General features: G+C 37.4%; 1 long non-coding RNA gene across 1 annotated transcript in view; it reads right to left on the reverse strand.

Moving 5' to 3' along the window:
* Nucleotides 1–15,991: 15,991 nt before the first annotated feature.
* Nucleotides 15,992–16,396, reverse strand: part of LOC114027466 — a 38,215-nt gene continuing 37,810 nt past the window's right edge. Inside the window, exon 3 of the long non-coding RNA XR_003567261.1 lies at nucleotides 15,992–16,060. This is a non-coding gene — a long non-coding RNA (uncharacterized LOC114027466). The remainder of the gene's footprint in view (nucleotides 16,061–16,396) is intronic.

Below are 16,396 nucleotides of genomic sequence, written 5' to 3' on the forward strand. Positions count from 1 at the left end.
GTTTTCATCAATTCTGTCCAATTAGGGATCATTTGTACCATAAGCACACACAAAACTCCATTAGCTAGATTCTGCACAGGATATGGAGGCATTGCATAAAAAGTAAATAACAAAATTTTAAAAATCACTAAGCTAGAAATGAGGAAGGAGTTTCCCTGTTTCTGCTACTAGGTAATTGTGGGAAATTGGCCAAGCTTATTTACTCTGTCTGGGTCTTAGTTTCCTCCCTACAAAATGAGAGAGAAGATTAAACTAAATAACTTTCCTTTCTACTTTAATCTATGATTTTAATCCATTCCCCAGTATGTTTTAAGGGCTTGAGAGTCGTCTGAAATTATAGCATTTCTCCTATATTTATAACCTATGCATTGCCTATACGTACAACTGTTTGTATTTTAACTCCCCAATTAGAATAGGAGCCCTTTAAGGACAGGTTCTATGTTTTTGCCTTTCTTTGGATCCCCATCATTTAGGACAGTGCTTGACACATAGAGAGCACTTAATAAGTGCTTACTGACTGACTGTTGATTGAAGAATACATTCTTGGTATCATCATGGTCTCCAATGCACCTCTCTCCATAGCCAGCTTAGTGAAAAATACCAGAGAAGTCAACTCATGTTACTTTCTCCTCTCACTGGTGTATAGGAGTCAGCTCATGTTGGCTCATGAGAGTTGGTTGTTAAATTTTGAGTGTGAGCTTTATTCCTCAAAAATCAGAAAACACTACAAATTACAATTTGATTTATTGTGTTGTGGATTGTCTAGACATAACAGTGATGGAGAAAATGTTAATAGTAATTCAGATTAAACTTAAAATGAGTCAGGGGTACTTTTTTTTTTTTCAGAGAACCAGTTATTAAACATTTACCAACACTCCCCTGACTCCTTCTTACTTATTTTTCTCAACATAAATTGGAATATAAAAAGATTGAGGAAAAATAAAGATATTATAATCCTCCTGGCTAGTAGTAATAATACTGGTAGTTCCATTTCCATCCAAAAATCCCTCATGAATTCAAGTTCCTGTTACCCCTGGGGCAGTTGGGTGGCACAGTAGATAGAGTGCTGGGCCTGGAGTCAGAAGATCTGAGTTCAAATATGACCTCAGACACTTAGCAGCTGTGTAACCTTGGGCAAGTCAGTTAACTCTGTTGCCTCAGTTTTCTCATCTATAAGATGAGCTGGAGAAGGAAATGGCAAACCGCTCCAGTATCTTTGTCAAGAAAACTCCAAAAAGGGGTCACAAAGAGTGACTGAAAAACTATGAAATGACAACAATTACTGCAACAATAAATGACTATTAGTCTGTTTATATAGGCAGCAAAGAAGTTCAGGTATAGTAAATCTGGACTTGGAATCAGAGGATCTTGGTTCAAATTCCATCACTGCTAACCTTTGGAAGTCATTTAACTTCTCTAGGTCTCAGTTTTCTTTAACATTCATGTTTTGAAATTTTGAATTCCAAATTCTCTCCTTCCCTCCCCAAATCCCTCTTGGGAAGGCAAGTAGTTTGATATAGATTATACATGTGAAGTCATGCAAAACCTATTTCCACATTAGCTGTAGTTTTCTGCTCTGTAAATTGAGAGGGCTAGACTAAATGATCTGCAACACTTTAGGGTGAAAAAATAATAACTAGAATTTTTATAATGCTTTAAGATTTGTGAAGTGTTTTGCACATATTATCTCCTTTGATCCTTGCAATTCTACAGGGCAGTTGCTACTATCTGTCCCCATTTTATGAAAGAGAAAACTGAAGCTTAGGAAGGTGAAGAAACTTGCCCAAGATCTCACAATTAGAAAACCTTTGAGGCAAAATTTAATCTCATGTCTTCTTAACCCCAGGTCCAGAGCTCTAACCATTCTGCTACCTGGTTTTGGAGTATGCACAGTGACACTAGAGTTAGGAGAACTGGTTCAAATTCCATCTCTGATGAGTATTACCTGTGTGACCTTAGACAAGTCACTTAACCTCTATGGACATCAATTCCTTCATCTGGAAAATTAAGGAATTTGGCCAAATGACATGTAAGGTCTTTTCTGGCTCCTAAGATCCTAAGATCCCTTCCAGCTAGAAGCATATGATCTTATGAAATAGTACCAGAGTAGATCTGATGCACTCAGAATTCTATGGAGTTAGTTTCAGTTGTAGACTATATCATATAACTTTTTCCTCTAGTTCATTTCTTAAATATATAAAAGTCTGACCATTTTTCTCAGTGCCCCAGCAACGAAAATGTCACATTATGAGGTTCTCCTAATGCACTATTGCTTAATAACTCAATTAAGGGACTAAGTCTGAGTCTCAATCTGGATCCACCAATGATTTTAGACATAAGCTTAGTTAAGTTTTTCCACATGCAGATAGTGAAGTGATCTTATTTATACATGGAACCTTCTGTTAAGGTTAATTCAGTGATATTGCAAAGCCAGGTAAAGAATTGAAATTGGCGTGATTGGATTTACTAAGACTGGTATTCTATTTCCATTACCATTCCATTATCCTTTGTGGTAGTGAATACATCTGCATGAAGCCATGGAGATCTTGTGGGGACAGAGTTCTTTGTGCTCTCATTCTAGTACAAGACCTTCCCTGTAGTGAGGGCTTCATAAAGATTTGATGACAAAGCCTTATTTGATCCAGAAGGAAGCTGTTGCACATTTGCTGACACACGACCTTAAGAAAACAGGACTTGATCCGTTGGCAAAGAAACTAAGATTGTCTCAGCCTGAAGCTGCCTCATTCACCTTCATAACCTTTGAGGCATTAATAATCATCTCTTCTCCCAGTCCTGTTGGGGAGTTGGTGTGATTTCTCCCCTCCTCAACCTCTTAATTCAATCAATTAACAAATACTTATTAAGCACTAGCTATGTGCTAGGTGGAATGGTAGGCTCTGGAAGTACAAAGGCATAAACAAAGCAAACAGTCCCTGTCCTCATGCATCTTACTTGTCACCTGTGGGAAAAGACTAGTAGATAGGCTCCACCCAATGAATAGTATATGGGATTCAAAAGACCTGGGTTTGGATCCTGGCTGTATTACTTTCTGTGTAAACTTGACTAGTGATTTAACCTCTCTGGGCTTCCATGTCCTCATTCATAAAAAGAGTGGGTTGGACTAAATGATCACTAATATCTCTTCTAACTCTAAGGTCATATGACACTACAAGTACAGATTACTTTCAGCTTACAAAAAGCTGGAGCCATTTTGGTGGTATTTCCCACATTTCAATACAGGTCAAATTAAGCGTACTATGTGCTAACTAGAGATCTCCGGATGGACACATATTATTTTAAATCATTTATTTCATCCGTTCTCATACTCAAAGACTTAAGAATATTCTCCAGTGAACCTGAGGTCTCCAGGCAATTATTACTAGTAATTTTCACTTCTATCATTAATGCTGAGTCCAATTTCTCTGACCTACATGTTGGATATCAAGTTTATACACTTGCTGAAGAGAATCCTATGAAGCTTTCTTATGGTTGTGGAAGAATACATGTATTATGAGGCAGCATAAAGTAGGCACACAACACAGGGCACAACCACTTTTTTAAGGGCACAACTAGGAATAGGGAGCCACAGAATGATCTAAATTTACTTTCCCATGCAAAATTGGAAAATGTTGAGTCAAAAATGATCTTGTGCTTCTACTGAGATGCAAATGAATCTGTTTTTAAGGAACTAATTTATTATTTTTAGCATTCTTTTTTTTTAAAATTTTGAGTTCTAGTTCTCTCCCTTCCTCCAGCTCTTCCCCTACCATTAAAAAGGTAAGTGATATGCTATCAATTATACAAGTGAAAATATGCAAAATATGTTCATATGTGTTGTAAAAAAATGCAAGAAAAATAAAGAAAATTAAAAAAAATAGTTCAGTTTAGGTCATTAGTTCTCTCTCTGGAGATGAATAACATTTTTTTTTCATCATGGGTTCTTTGGAATTGTCTTGTATTACTGTATTGATCAGAGTAGCTAAACCTTTCACAGTTGATCATCATTACATGTCTGTTGATCTCCTGGTTCTACTTACTTCACTCTGCATCAATTCACATAGGTCTTCCCAATTTTTTTCTCAAACCATCCCCCCTCATCATTTCTTATAGCAAAATAGTATTCCATCACAGTCATATACCACAACTCATTCAGCCATTCCCCAGTTGATGGGCATCCCCTCCATATCCAATTCTTTGCCACCACAAAAAGAATTGCTATAAATATTTTTGTACATATAGATCCTTTTCTTTTTCTTTGATCTCTTTGGGATGTAAACATAGCAGTGGTATTGCTGGGTCAAAGGATATGCACAGTTTTATCCTCCATTGGGAATAGTTCCAAATTGTTCTCAAGGATAGTTAGACCAGTTCACAACTCCACCAACAGTGCATTACTGTCCCTATTTTTCCACAGCTCCTTTACAATTTGTCATTTTCCTTTTCTGTCACATTAGCCACTCTGATAGGTGTGGGGAGGTACCTCAGAGTTGTTTTAATTTGCATTTCTCTAATCAATAGTGATTTAGAGCATTTTTTTTCAATATGGCTATAGATAGCTTTGATTTCTTCTTCTGAAAATTGCCTTTTCATATCCTTTGACCATTTATCAGATAGTGAATGGCTTTTATTTTTATAAAGATTCTATTCTCTACATAGTTGAGAAATGAGGCCTTTACCAGAAAAACTTGCTATAAAACTTTTTTTATATTACTTCATTGTCTATGGTACCTTTTAGTAAATGCAGTTTCTCTGATTATCTCTTTTAATTAGATCTATTTTTGTTTTTGCTTTGTCTGAGATCATGATTGCTATTGCTGTTTTGTTTTGTTTTGTTTTTTTTAACTTTTATTGAAGTATAATAGATTCTGCTCCAGCCCCTTATTTTAATTCTGGGTGTGTCTTTCTTTTTCTAGTGTGTTTCTTCTAAACAACATGTTGTTGCATTTTGATTTCTAATCCATTTTGCTATCCCCCTTCCATTTTATGGGCAAGTTCATCCCATTCACATCCACAGTTATGACTACTGTGTATTTCCCTCTATCCTCTTTTCTTCTGTTTATCCTTCTCTATCTTTTTAATCCATCCGTCTTCAAAACACTGCTTTGCTTTTGATTTCTGCCTCTCTTAATTTACCTCCTCTTTTATCATCAGTCTCTTCTGTTGTCCCCCTCCTCTCCTACTTCCCTGGTGGGTAAGAAAAATTTCTATATCCAACTGAGTGTGTATACTGTGATGTATAAAAAGTTTGAGACATTGTTTCTGGGTAATTAATTATTTTATTAATCATGCTAGTAAATAATAAAAGGGGACAGTGACGCTCTTGAATGTCAAAGATAAATCATGGTGGCCTCTCTACACTTATAAGCCTTTGGATGAGAGAATGTTACTGACAGGTAGCATAATCAGCTCTGATTGGTTAATAGTTAATGAGAGAATGAATATTATAATAAGGGATGGGCCTATTCTAATGAGGACCTATTCTAGAGGACATGATTGATTATGACACTCATGGTCAAAGAGAGACTATCTCAAACCAAATCATCCCCACCCTTGGCAATCTAGCCTGTGTGGGTGAATCACAATGAGCCAGAATTCATCTTAGATTAAGTTCTTTGTAAGGTTTTCTTGTTGGGTGGGGTAACAATTCCAAGATTTCATCTCATCACCCTGTCCTTCACAGAACTAAGTTTTGACCAAATCTCTGAATGAAGAAGGTAAAAAAATCCTCGATTTCTCCAATATTTGGTTATTTAAGAATCATTTGTCTCAATATATGTTCTTACCTCTTTGAGTGAGTGAGGTTCAAATGTTGCTCCTTACCCCATTTTCCTTGCCATTATAAAAGCTCTTTCTTGTGTACCTCTTTCACGCAAGACAATTTTTCCCTATTCTTTTTCTCCCATCCCCCTTCTCCCAGTGCATGCCTCTTCCTCACTCCTTGATTTTTTTTTCGAGAACATTCCAAGAAGTCTATGTATATTTTTTTCTAACTGTCCTAATAATGATAAAGTTCTTAGGAGTTATGTGTACCATCTTCCCATATAGGAATGTAAACAGTTTACCCTTATTAAGCCTCTTGTGATTTCTCTTTCATGTTTTCCTTTTTATATTTCTCTTGAGTTTTGTGTTTGAATGTCAACTTTTTTATTCAGCTCTGTTCATTTCATCAGGAATGTTTCGTAGTCCATTTCCCCCCAGAAGGATTATACTTAGTTTTGCTGGATAGGTTATTCTTGGTTGTAATCCTAGCTCCTTTCCCTTCTGGAATATCATATTCTAAGCCTTCTACTCCTTTAATCTGGAAGCTACTGTATCTTGGTGATCCTGATTGGTGCTTCATGATATTTGAATAATTTCTTTTTGGCTATTTCAATATTTTCTCCTTGATCTGGAAGCTCTAAAATTTGGCTATAATATTCTTGGAGTTTTTATGGATCTCTTTCAGGAGGTAATCAGTGGATTTTGCAATTTTCATTTTACCCTCTGGCTCTAGAATAATGTAACAATTTTCTTTGATAATTTCTTAAAAGATGATGTCTAGGATCTTTTTTTGATCATGTCTCTAGTATATATCTACCACTTTAGCAGCTTTTTATGGTCCTTTGAGTCATGCTGGTACAGCCATTTTGTGATAGTTTCTCAGGTAACTTTCAGAAATACCCTTTAGAAAGCTGGATATGGTCCTGGATAAGTACTTAGTGATGTAACTCTTAAGTACAGCCTAGCTTGAGCAAAGATTTGGGGAAGGAGTAGGAGTGAGAAGCTTTTTTTTTTCTCTTTTGAGTTCTAATGAACACATTTTTGTATCCTGTAGAGAAATCTGAGTATAAATCAGTCAAATGATAAAGATTTTGTTCTATTTCTAGGAAAACATATGACTAAGAATCACATTGGCTTTTTAGTGAAAGCAATACTATTTTTCAAATGGTCAAAACAAGAGTTCACGTATATGATTGGCATCTAGAATTTCTGCAAACAATAGTTCCTCAGGCATTCAGGGCTAATGAATGATTTTGGAAACCAAATATGTACCTGCTGCCAGGCAGCTCCCTCTAACAACATCAATACCCAAGTTTCTCCAAATCTGGCAACCCATCCCTCTTGTATGTCAGTTATATTACTATAAAACCCAGGTGAAATCCAGTGGATGCTTAAGTTAATTACAGGTGTATGTTTTCACAGTGACACCCCTGGGAGGCATGTAGACCTGTTTTCCTATTTATGTGTACAATTTAGAAACTCTCCATCTGGTTCTACCCTGGGAAGAATGTTCAAAAGGCCAACAATGATGATTTTTAGGAGGCTGCAGGCACTCTGTGCTGTATCAGAGTGATGGAGGTCAGCAGACTTTGTTGCTGAAGAAGGCCCTAAGGAAGTTGCCCAAATCTTGAGGAATTGTCAGTTATTCTCATGGTATGTGCATATTTGCTAAAATACAGATTTACTTTTATTAGATATCTGAATTTCTCTTGGAGAAAAAGAAAAGATTTCATGAGCTGGAAGGATTCCTCTTAAGGAACACTCTTGATTTATAGCATAGTCAAAGTCACCAAGTAGCTGCAAAGGTTACGAGCTGTTGGCTACTGTTAGTTAAGAAAAAAAAGAGGGGGTGTGTATGATGATTTAGATTCCAAATTAATTTCTTCTTCTCCCTCCCCCAATCCCTTTCCCTGTCATCTTTATCATTGTCATCATCATCCTCCTCCTCTTTTTCTTCCTCCTCTTTTTTTCTCCTCTTCCTCCTCCTGCAAAGACAAAAGTGAGGTTCACTGGCAATGGCCTAGGATGCAGTGGGTACCCTTGGCATCTTCAATGTCTGACCAAGCTCTAAGTGCTCCACAGCACCTGCTTCAGCTGCCTTTGTGATCATTGAAACAAAATGTTCTCATTTGCCTGTTCTGCTGTTAGGGAGGTGTTCACATGCTTGAGGTAGACATCCTCCTACCTTATCTATGGGTTCAAAGTTTGTTGGGTAACCTCAGCCTGGTTTAGCCTGTCTGCTGAACTGGTTTTACAGAAGTGTAGCCACTATGCATGCTATAGCTTCTTATAGCCATAGGTGAGAGCTGGGTGAAGGATGGTCACGAAAGGTGGATGAGCAGATCTGAAAAGGTCTTGGCAGAGCCCTCACATCAGAAGTGCTAGCTCTCCCTGAACATCCCATACATCATAGCAAAGGTACAGAATAGACCAAACTCAAATTATATACATGTCCAATGTTGTGTTAAAGATGTTTCTGTTAATGAAAATTCTCCTTTGAGGGAGAAATCAGGGAAATAAACTGATAAAACCAACCCAAAACCAGCCAGTCAGTCACTAAGCATTTATTAGGTGCCTACTGTGTGTCAGGCACTGTATTAAGTGCTAGTGATACAAAGAAAGGCAAAAGATAGTCCCCATCCTTGAAGAGCTCCCAGTCTAATGGGAAAGCAGTAGGCAAACAACTATGCAGAAACTAACTATATATGGGGTAATAGAAATATCCAACAAAGAAAAACATTAGAATTGAGAGGGACTGGGAAAGACTTCCTGTAGAATGTGGGATTTTAACTGGGACTTGAAAGAATCCAGAGAATCTGGAAGTAGAGATGAGGAGTTGCATTCCAGGAGGGAGGAACAAGGGATAGTCAGTGAAAATGACTGGAGTTTCATACTGAGTAAGCATCACTACTCCTCTGCCTCCTTGTTGCCCAGAGTTAATCCTTGGTCCTAAGAGGCTCTATCTGTACCCTGGCAGGTCTCATCAAACCAGAAAGTACAGGCAAGTAACAAATGTATTTTCTCAGCTGAGGAATAACAGCTAAGTTTCAAGAAGTTCGTTACTATAATGTGACCACCACATGGCTATTGAAACTCATGAAAACTAACATCTGGAAGGTTTCTAGTATACATCAATGGATACAGAGACTTTATCCTCCATGACTTGCAAACTCCCACTCCCTCTAATCCTTCCAGTTCCCAGGGCTAATAAAAACAATCCTTTTATTTATTTTAGATATATTGTATGTGTAGTAACACTCTGGCCCACTTGAACACAACTAGTCCAGCTACAGTTGCTCCCTCATTTGTCAAGGGTACCTTGAGAAGTGGAGGGATCTCTTTTCTATACCATTAGTTTGAGCTCCCATGCCAGTGACTCATGCCTCAATTTCCATAAATCACTTAACATTGATTAGCTCGTTCAAATGAATATTTACTCTAAATACATAACAAGAAAAAAAGTACAAAGTCCTGCCCAACCCTCCAAATATTTTCCCTTATCCCTCTTAGGTCTCTTGAGAGGGTGGGATTAAACTTAGGTAGCAGAGACTGACATATGTGCATGTATACAAAATATCTCTAAGACTCTGAATCTCTCTAATGCTTTAAGCTGAAAAAAAAAAGAGGTTGATCTGCATTGGTGGAGGAAGTTCTTTTCCTTATACCAATGAAATCAGAGGTCTAGTTTCTAAATCCTTAAATTTTGCACACACACACACACACACACACACACACACACACACAAATGTATACATGTTGTGTTCCCCTTTAAAATAAAAGCTCCTTAGGGCAGCTAGGTAGAGTGGTGTTTAGAGCACCTGAGTTCGGATAGAGGACCTGAGTTCAAATCTGGCCTCAGACCAAACACTTGACACTTACTAGCTGTGTGACCCTGGGCAAGTCACTTAATCCCAATTGCCTAAGCTCCTTGAGGATAGACTCTCATTTTTTCCCTGGATAGCCACAGAGCCTAGCACAATGCCTAGAACATAATAGATATTTAATAAATACTTGTTGAATGATTGATTGGAGAAAATACCCATAATGATGAAAATATGAGTCCTTGAAACATGAAAGCACTGAAGGAAGTGTCTAGTCTTATGGCTTAGACTGTGGGCTTAGATTTTTGAGAGTAAAGAAAAAGGAAAAAGCAGATAAATACTAGAGTACAAAAGAGTCCCTTCTTTCTAAATATTGTGCTGCATTGGCAACAACTGTCAAAATGCACACGTCAGTACCCCAAACCACTGGGTACCATAAATTTATGCCAAATTAAAATTCATGGCAAATTAAATTTATGTGAAATTAAAAATTTATAATAGTCACTTTTGTGGACAGTGTAGACAGATATCTCTCAGGGAGATGTGTCCATTAAATTCTTCATACTTTTCACTGGAAAATAACCATTCCACCTATGCTTTGTTTTACTATCCTGGCATATTCTTGCCAGCTAACTTACACCCCTCGACCCACCACCTATCCAGTTCTAGAACCATTATAAAATCAGCTCAGTCATTGCTCCTGGAAAACATTTTTCAGTCTATTCCCCCCTTGGCTCCCCTCACCATTCTTATAACTTTCCAAACTACAGGTCCCTACTTGTATATTTTCTTTTCCTATTAGAATGTAAGCTTTTTGAGGGCAGGGACTTTCCTATCTTTGTATTTGTTTCCAGCACTTAGCACACTACTTGGCACATGATGTTTAAAATAATTTCATTCATTCATTCATTCTTCATCATAACCTTTTTGTCAGTTTACATGATTGTATCACACAGTACCTTTATGAACCTAGACCTTTCCAGGAAGGTATTTCATATGCTATATGACATTGTCAGTACCCAATAATTCATCAGATCTACTTTATTTTAAGTACTTAGCACTGTAGGCTTGTTTTATGTAGATTACTGAATATATCTATATCTATCTATCTTTCTACATATACATACATGCACACACCCACATTTTAAGCTCCTATCAAGTGAGATGGAAAGGAAGAAAATAGTTGAGGCAATTAATCAATCCCCTTATAGTTTCAAAAAGATAAAAAAGAACACACAGGATTAATGACTGTCCTGGCTTACTATATGATTCAGAGTATAGAAGGCCCTGTTCACGAGAATTGTAATTAAAGAGGAAAATGGTAGCAACTCTACTTAGTGCATTAAATGGATGTTTTGCCAGTTTAATAAATCATTTTAAGCTGCTCAGAAATTACCTTGTGAGTATCCAAGTCACAATGCTATTGTTGTTTAGTCACATCTGACTCTTCATTCCCCCACGTGGGGTTTTCTTGGCAAAGATACTGGAGTGGTTTGCCATTTCCTTTTCCAGTGGATTAAGGCAGACAGAGGTTAAGTGACTTGCTCAGGGTCACAGTGAGTGTGTCTGAGGTTACATTTGAACTCAGGTCTTCCTGACTCCAAGCCCAGCACTCTAGCCACTATACCACCTAGCTGCCTCAATAATATTGATAGCCAAGTTCACTAGGTCTATTGGCTCTATGAACCACAACTAGGGCAAGGCAATTTAGGATTTGCCTTAGGATACTAAAATTCAGTATTTGAACTTAGTATTTGGTTTTTGAATTCTTTAGCAAATTTAGAAATAGCTGATTTTAGAACCTAGTTATCAAGAATAATTGGTTAAAACAGTAAGCAACACACAGGGAGTGATGTAGTTCATCCCTGTAGTATCTGCATCCCAGACGAGCTCCTCCCCAGCCTGCCTCCACTCCACTCTATCCCCTAGTGATAGATTTTCCAGTAACTATCACAGTGGTATTCCCCAGTAACTTCCCACCCTCTTCTGGGTAGAATTTCTCCTCCAATGTTGTTTTGTATACAGGATTTAAGGATGTTCCCCTACCCAATTGTGCTTACCAGAGAAGCCAGAAGTGTTATTTACATCTCTGACTAGGGCAGGGAGGCCCCCAAGGAGTACAAGACAGTCATGGGGTTCCATTGTGGTCTTCTCTAAGAGTAGCCCACTCCCCACCCTGAGAATGCCTGGAGAAAATGCCTGGAGACTGAAATGCAAAGCTAGAGTTCCTCTGATAGCTCTAAACTCCAAGCTCTTAAAATAAAGTCTAGCTAGCTTATCTAAGCCTCTGGATATACTATTAAAATTATTAGAATACGGAAAGATAGAACTAAATTAAAACTTCACCCTCACATAGACCTTACATTGTGATAATCTGTACATTAGCATAATCTGTTGATCAATTGGCATTTACTAAGTGCCTGCTGTTATCCCAGGGTGGTCTTGGAAGCCCAGAACTAGACTGGACTAGAGGATTTTAGGTTGAAGATGGCCAAAAATTTAGTTATTTTCATTTTTAGGGTACCTGGGCTTCCTCACCCACCTTTTCTCCCTTTCCCTTACAATTTAATCCTTACTTTCAACCTGGAAAGTCATTGGTATATTTGGGAATGGAGTTTAGACCGATATGTCCCAGCATGCCTTGGGAAGGCACAAACTCTGAAAGAACTGATTTGGAGTCTTTCCCGAGTTCAATAAACTTTATGATTTGTTGCTAGCATTAGCTTTCAGATTCTGTGCTTCAACTGATAAAAGTTCCTGATGTCAGTGAATGAAAAGAAATATATTCCCTGGAAGAGAAGCTCCCATGACCATTCTATCTACTCCATTATTTGATTTCAGTAAAACTAATTGCTTCTGTTTAAAATGAGTGACCCTGGCTGGATCAAAGAATTGGTGAATTTAAGGTTTAGATAAGACAGTTCCCATCTCTTTTAGCCTCCAGAGAGTATTCTATGCTTGTACTCAAATCTAGTAACAGCCCACATACATGATGGTAACTCCCATGTTGCCTTTGCATTTTCAATTGCACTTTCAATCACTTTTTAAAGTGTTTTGCTTTTTAAAGGATCTTTATTTTTTCGATGACAACTCACCTTTATTACTTTTCTGGATTAACTTCTAATGCTCTAATCTCTACCATTTCCCAGAGCCTATGCACCCTAGAAGTTGCTTCCACCCCTTCAGACTTCTTATCCCTCTGCCCTGTGTCTCCCTCTTCCAAATAGTGAGTTCCTGTACCATACTAGGTCCTCTGCTCCTCTCTTGGCTTCTCTAGCCTTCCTGCCTTTCAGCTCTTCTTTATGTATTGTCTTCTCACACTAGAATGTAAGTTCTAGGAGGATAGGAACTGTTTTTTCTTTTGTTTTTATTTGGATTCTCAGTATTTAGTATGGTAGCTTGCACATACTAAGAACTTAATAAATGCTTTATCTATCAAGCCATCATCTAATATATTTGTATTTTATTGATTATCCTTAGCATTGTTATCTTTGTTCTCTATAAGGCCTTCCCTGACTGATCAGAAATTTTGATGCTGACCACCAAAACTGGATATACAACTCACAAGTGTGTGCATGTATACATTTTCTCCTGTCTCACAGTATGTCTATCCTTGATCTGTATTTAACTTCCTGCTAAGTTATTTCTAGGTTTAATGCTTTTACTATATTCTCTCTCTTCAAAGTCTATGGTCAAGGAAACAAAAGGTCGCATCTAAAGTTTAAAAGTAGGAAGAGGAGAGAAAAAAGAGATAGTTATGTTAATTAAATAAGAATTTCTATAATTGTATTTCTGCTTGAGAACCCACACAAAGGACAGCCAAGGGCAGCTTCTGTTTGCACTAGAAGTTGGAGAGAATCCACTAATTGCCAACAAAGGCATCTGAGTGACAATGATATGAGAAAAGCCAGCAAGCCTGAAATAAATACATTAAGAAATACTCAGGAGCCCCCATTAGCTGAGCCCCGAATACAGTGAACAGGAAGGGAGACAAGCAGTTTTCCATATCAGTTTCTCGTAAGAGTTAGCCATGAGAGCTGACAGTGCAAACTACAGAGGACTGTGAATCTCATGTCCATCAAATATCAAGGGAAAAGGGAATTTTGCCAGAATAGCTTGTTCCTCCTTTTGACAAGGTAACTAGATGAGTTGATCAGGAGGATGCTATAGGCATAAAGTATCCATATTTCAATAAAGAATCAAGAAAGTTTCTTGTCCTGTCCTTGTGGACAAGATTGAGAAATGTGGGCTAGACAACATCTAGGCAAATTTGGGCACTGGCTGAGTCCCAAAGAGAAGGCATCGATTGTTCAGTGTCAACATGGAGAGAGATCAACCAATCAGCTGACAAGCATCCCTTAAGTGCCTACTATGTACCATGCTCTGCACTAGGAACTAGAGATACAAGTACAACAAACGAAGTAATCTCTACTCACAAGGTATTTATATTCGAACAATGGAGACAACACACACATATAAAATGTATACAAAATAAAAACAATAAATACAAAGTAGTTCTTTACAAGGTAGTTTGAGAAGGAGATCACTAGAAGTTGTAGGATCATGAATCCTTTCATATGATGCTTCAGCTGTGTCTTCAAGTAATAAAGGATTCTATCTAGGCAAGAGAAAGAGGGCAGATAGTGCAAGAGATCTCTCCTAGAGTGTCCCCAGGGATCCATCATTGACTTTATCCTACTTATATTTTTTTGTGACTTGGAGAGCCACAAATGGTATTTTTAAAAAGACATATTTGCAAATTACATGAAGCTATGTTGAATGACAGTTGATATCCAAAAAGACATGAAGAGGCTAGAATGATGGACTGAATGAATAAGATGAAATTTAATAAGTAAATGTAAATTCTTATATGTTAGTTTAAAATATCAAATTCATAAATATAAGATGAAGGAGACATGATTAGATAATAGTTCATATGAAAAAAACATCTTTGGATTTTAGTGCCTCAAGATGAGTCAATAGTGTGAAATGATAGCCACAAAAGGTAATAAAATTTCAGGCTGCATATAAAAGCTTAGTGGTGGGAAGTAAGAGGTGAGTTCTTTTCTACTCCATTATGAAGCATTGTGTTCAGTCTGGAAAATGCATTTTAAGAAGCACTTTGACCACCTAGACTACGTCCAGAGGAGGAGGAATAGGATGGTAAGAGGGTGATGCCACACAAGTATTGATTGAAGCAATTTAGGATGCTTAGCTAAGAGAAGAAGAGAGGAGAGAGGAGAGGAGAAGAGAGGACAGTGAATGTTGAAGGGCTATCTAAATTTATGATCCTATCATCCTCTGTAGAAGGACTGTACTTTGGCCACAAAGTGGGTAAATTAGGAGTAATGGGTGGAAACTTCAAAAAGGAAGCTTTAAGCTCAATGTAAGAATGAGAGTTATTCAAAACTTGAATATGTCCCTTCTTTAATACTAGTGGATTTCTCTTCAATGGAAGTCTGATAGTAGCTTCTTATCAAAGATGTTTCAGAAGGACTTCTTGTTCAGGTATAGATTAAACTAGGCCTCTTGTAGTCTCTTCCAACTATAATTTTTTGCTTTTCTGGCTATATACCCACCTCAACATTGCCTAATCCAATAATTAAATTATTATTAGCATTATCTTCTTACAAAGTAGTTTGCTGCAGTGCCACAGGTACTGGACTTGGAGTCAGAAGACCTGGATTTAGGTTCCATTTCTTCTGGATACTGTGTGACCTTAAGTGACTAAAATCACTTAAGTTTTTTGAGCCTCTATTTCCTCATCTGTGAAATGATTACTGTAATTCCTGTGCTCCCCATTGAACCAGATTTTTGTTAGAATCCAGTAAAATAAGAGGAAGTGATCTGCCCACTCATTAATGATTCTACAGGAGGGATTTGTGTTCTGTTACGGATTGGGCTATGTGATTTCTAAACTCCTTTCCAACTTTGAAATCCTAGGATTCTAATGTATGAAACCAAAAAGCACTATCTATGTGACGTCTCCCCCTGTTATAAATGAAACATTACTATAAGACAGGCATGTGACTGTTTCTTTTTAGGTAGCACCTACCACAGCATGTGACAATTGTGTTCCTCATAATTGCTGGATTCTAATGAACAAAAGGAAAAGTATGCCCCAAAGAACTCTTAATTCAAGTGTGAAACCTAACAATCAAAAGATAGAAAGATTTCCATTAATCTGAAAATTGAAGAGACTTTAGAAGGAATTTCTATATATTTTATTCAGAAAAGGAAGAAAGTACTTAAGAAAATAGTTTAAAGATGCTATCTCAATTACTCCATGAAAATCTGGGAGGAGTAGAAAATGATCTCTAAGCTCTTTTTCAGCTCTAACATTTTATCATCTGTGTTGGAGTTGCCTTGGTCTTGAAGCTCATGCCACGTAAGCCTATCCAATCACCTTCTTACCTTCTGTGATTGGATCCAACCTCTTCCAGGTGGCTTCGGTTTCCTTGCCTGCATTGTTGCAGGAGCTGAATGAGAGGAAAAGTGGTCATGTTTATGAGGAAAAAAATATTAACAAACATGTTCTACCATGTGGGCAAAGTAGGAGTATAGACTTAGTAAATAAGCATTTATTAAATGCCTACTATGTGCTAGGCACTGTGCTAAGTATTGAGGAGAGATGGAAAGTCAAAAGCCGGTACCTAATCTCAAGGAACTCACAGGCTAATAGAGGAGACATTATGAATATGACTATGTACAAACAAGCTATATACAGGAATTTACAGGATATATTATTTCTGTGTATATATCTATGTATCTACAACACACACACACTCATAAACACACACACACACACACACACA

The sequence above is a fragment of the Vombatus ursinus genome, unplaced genomic scaffold (assembly GCF_900497805.2).
Source record: "Vombatus ursinus unplaced genomic scaffold, bare-nosed wombat genome assembly UNPS02014861.1, whole genome shotgun sequence".
Taxonomy (NCBI): Eukaryota; Metazoa; Chordata; class Mammalia; order Diprotodontia; family Vombatidae; genus Vombatus; species Vombatus ursinus.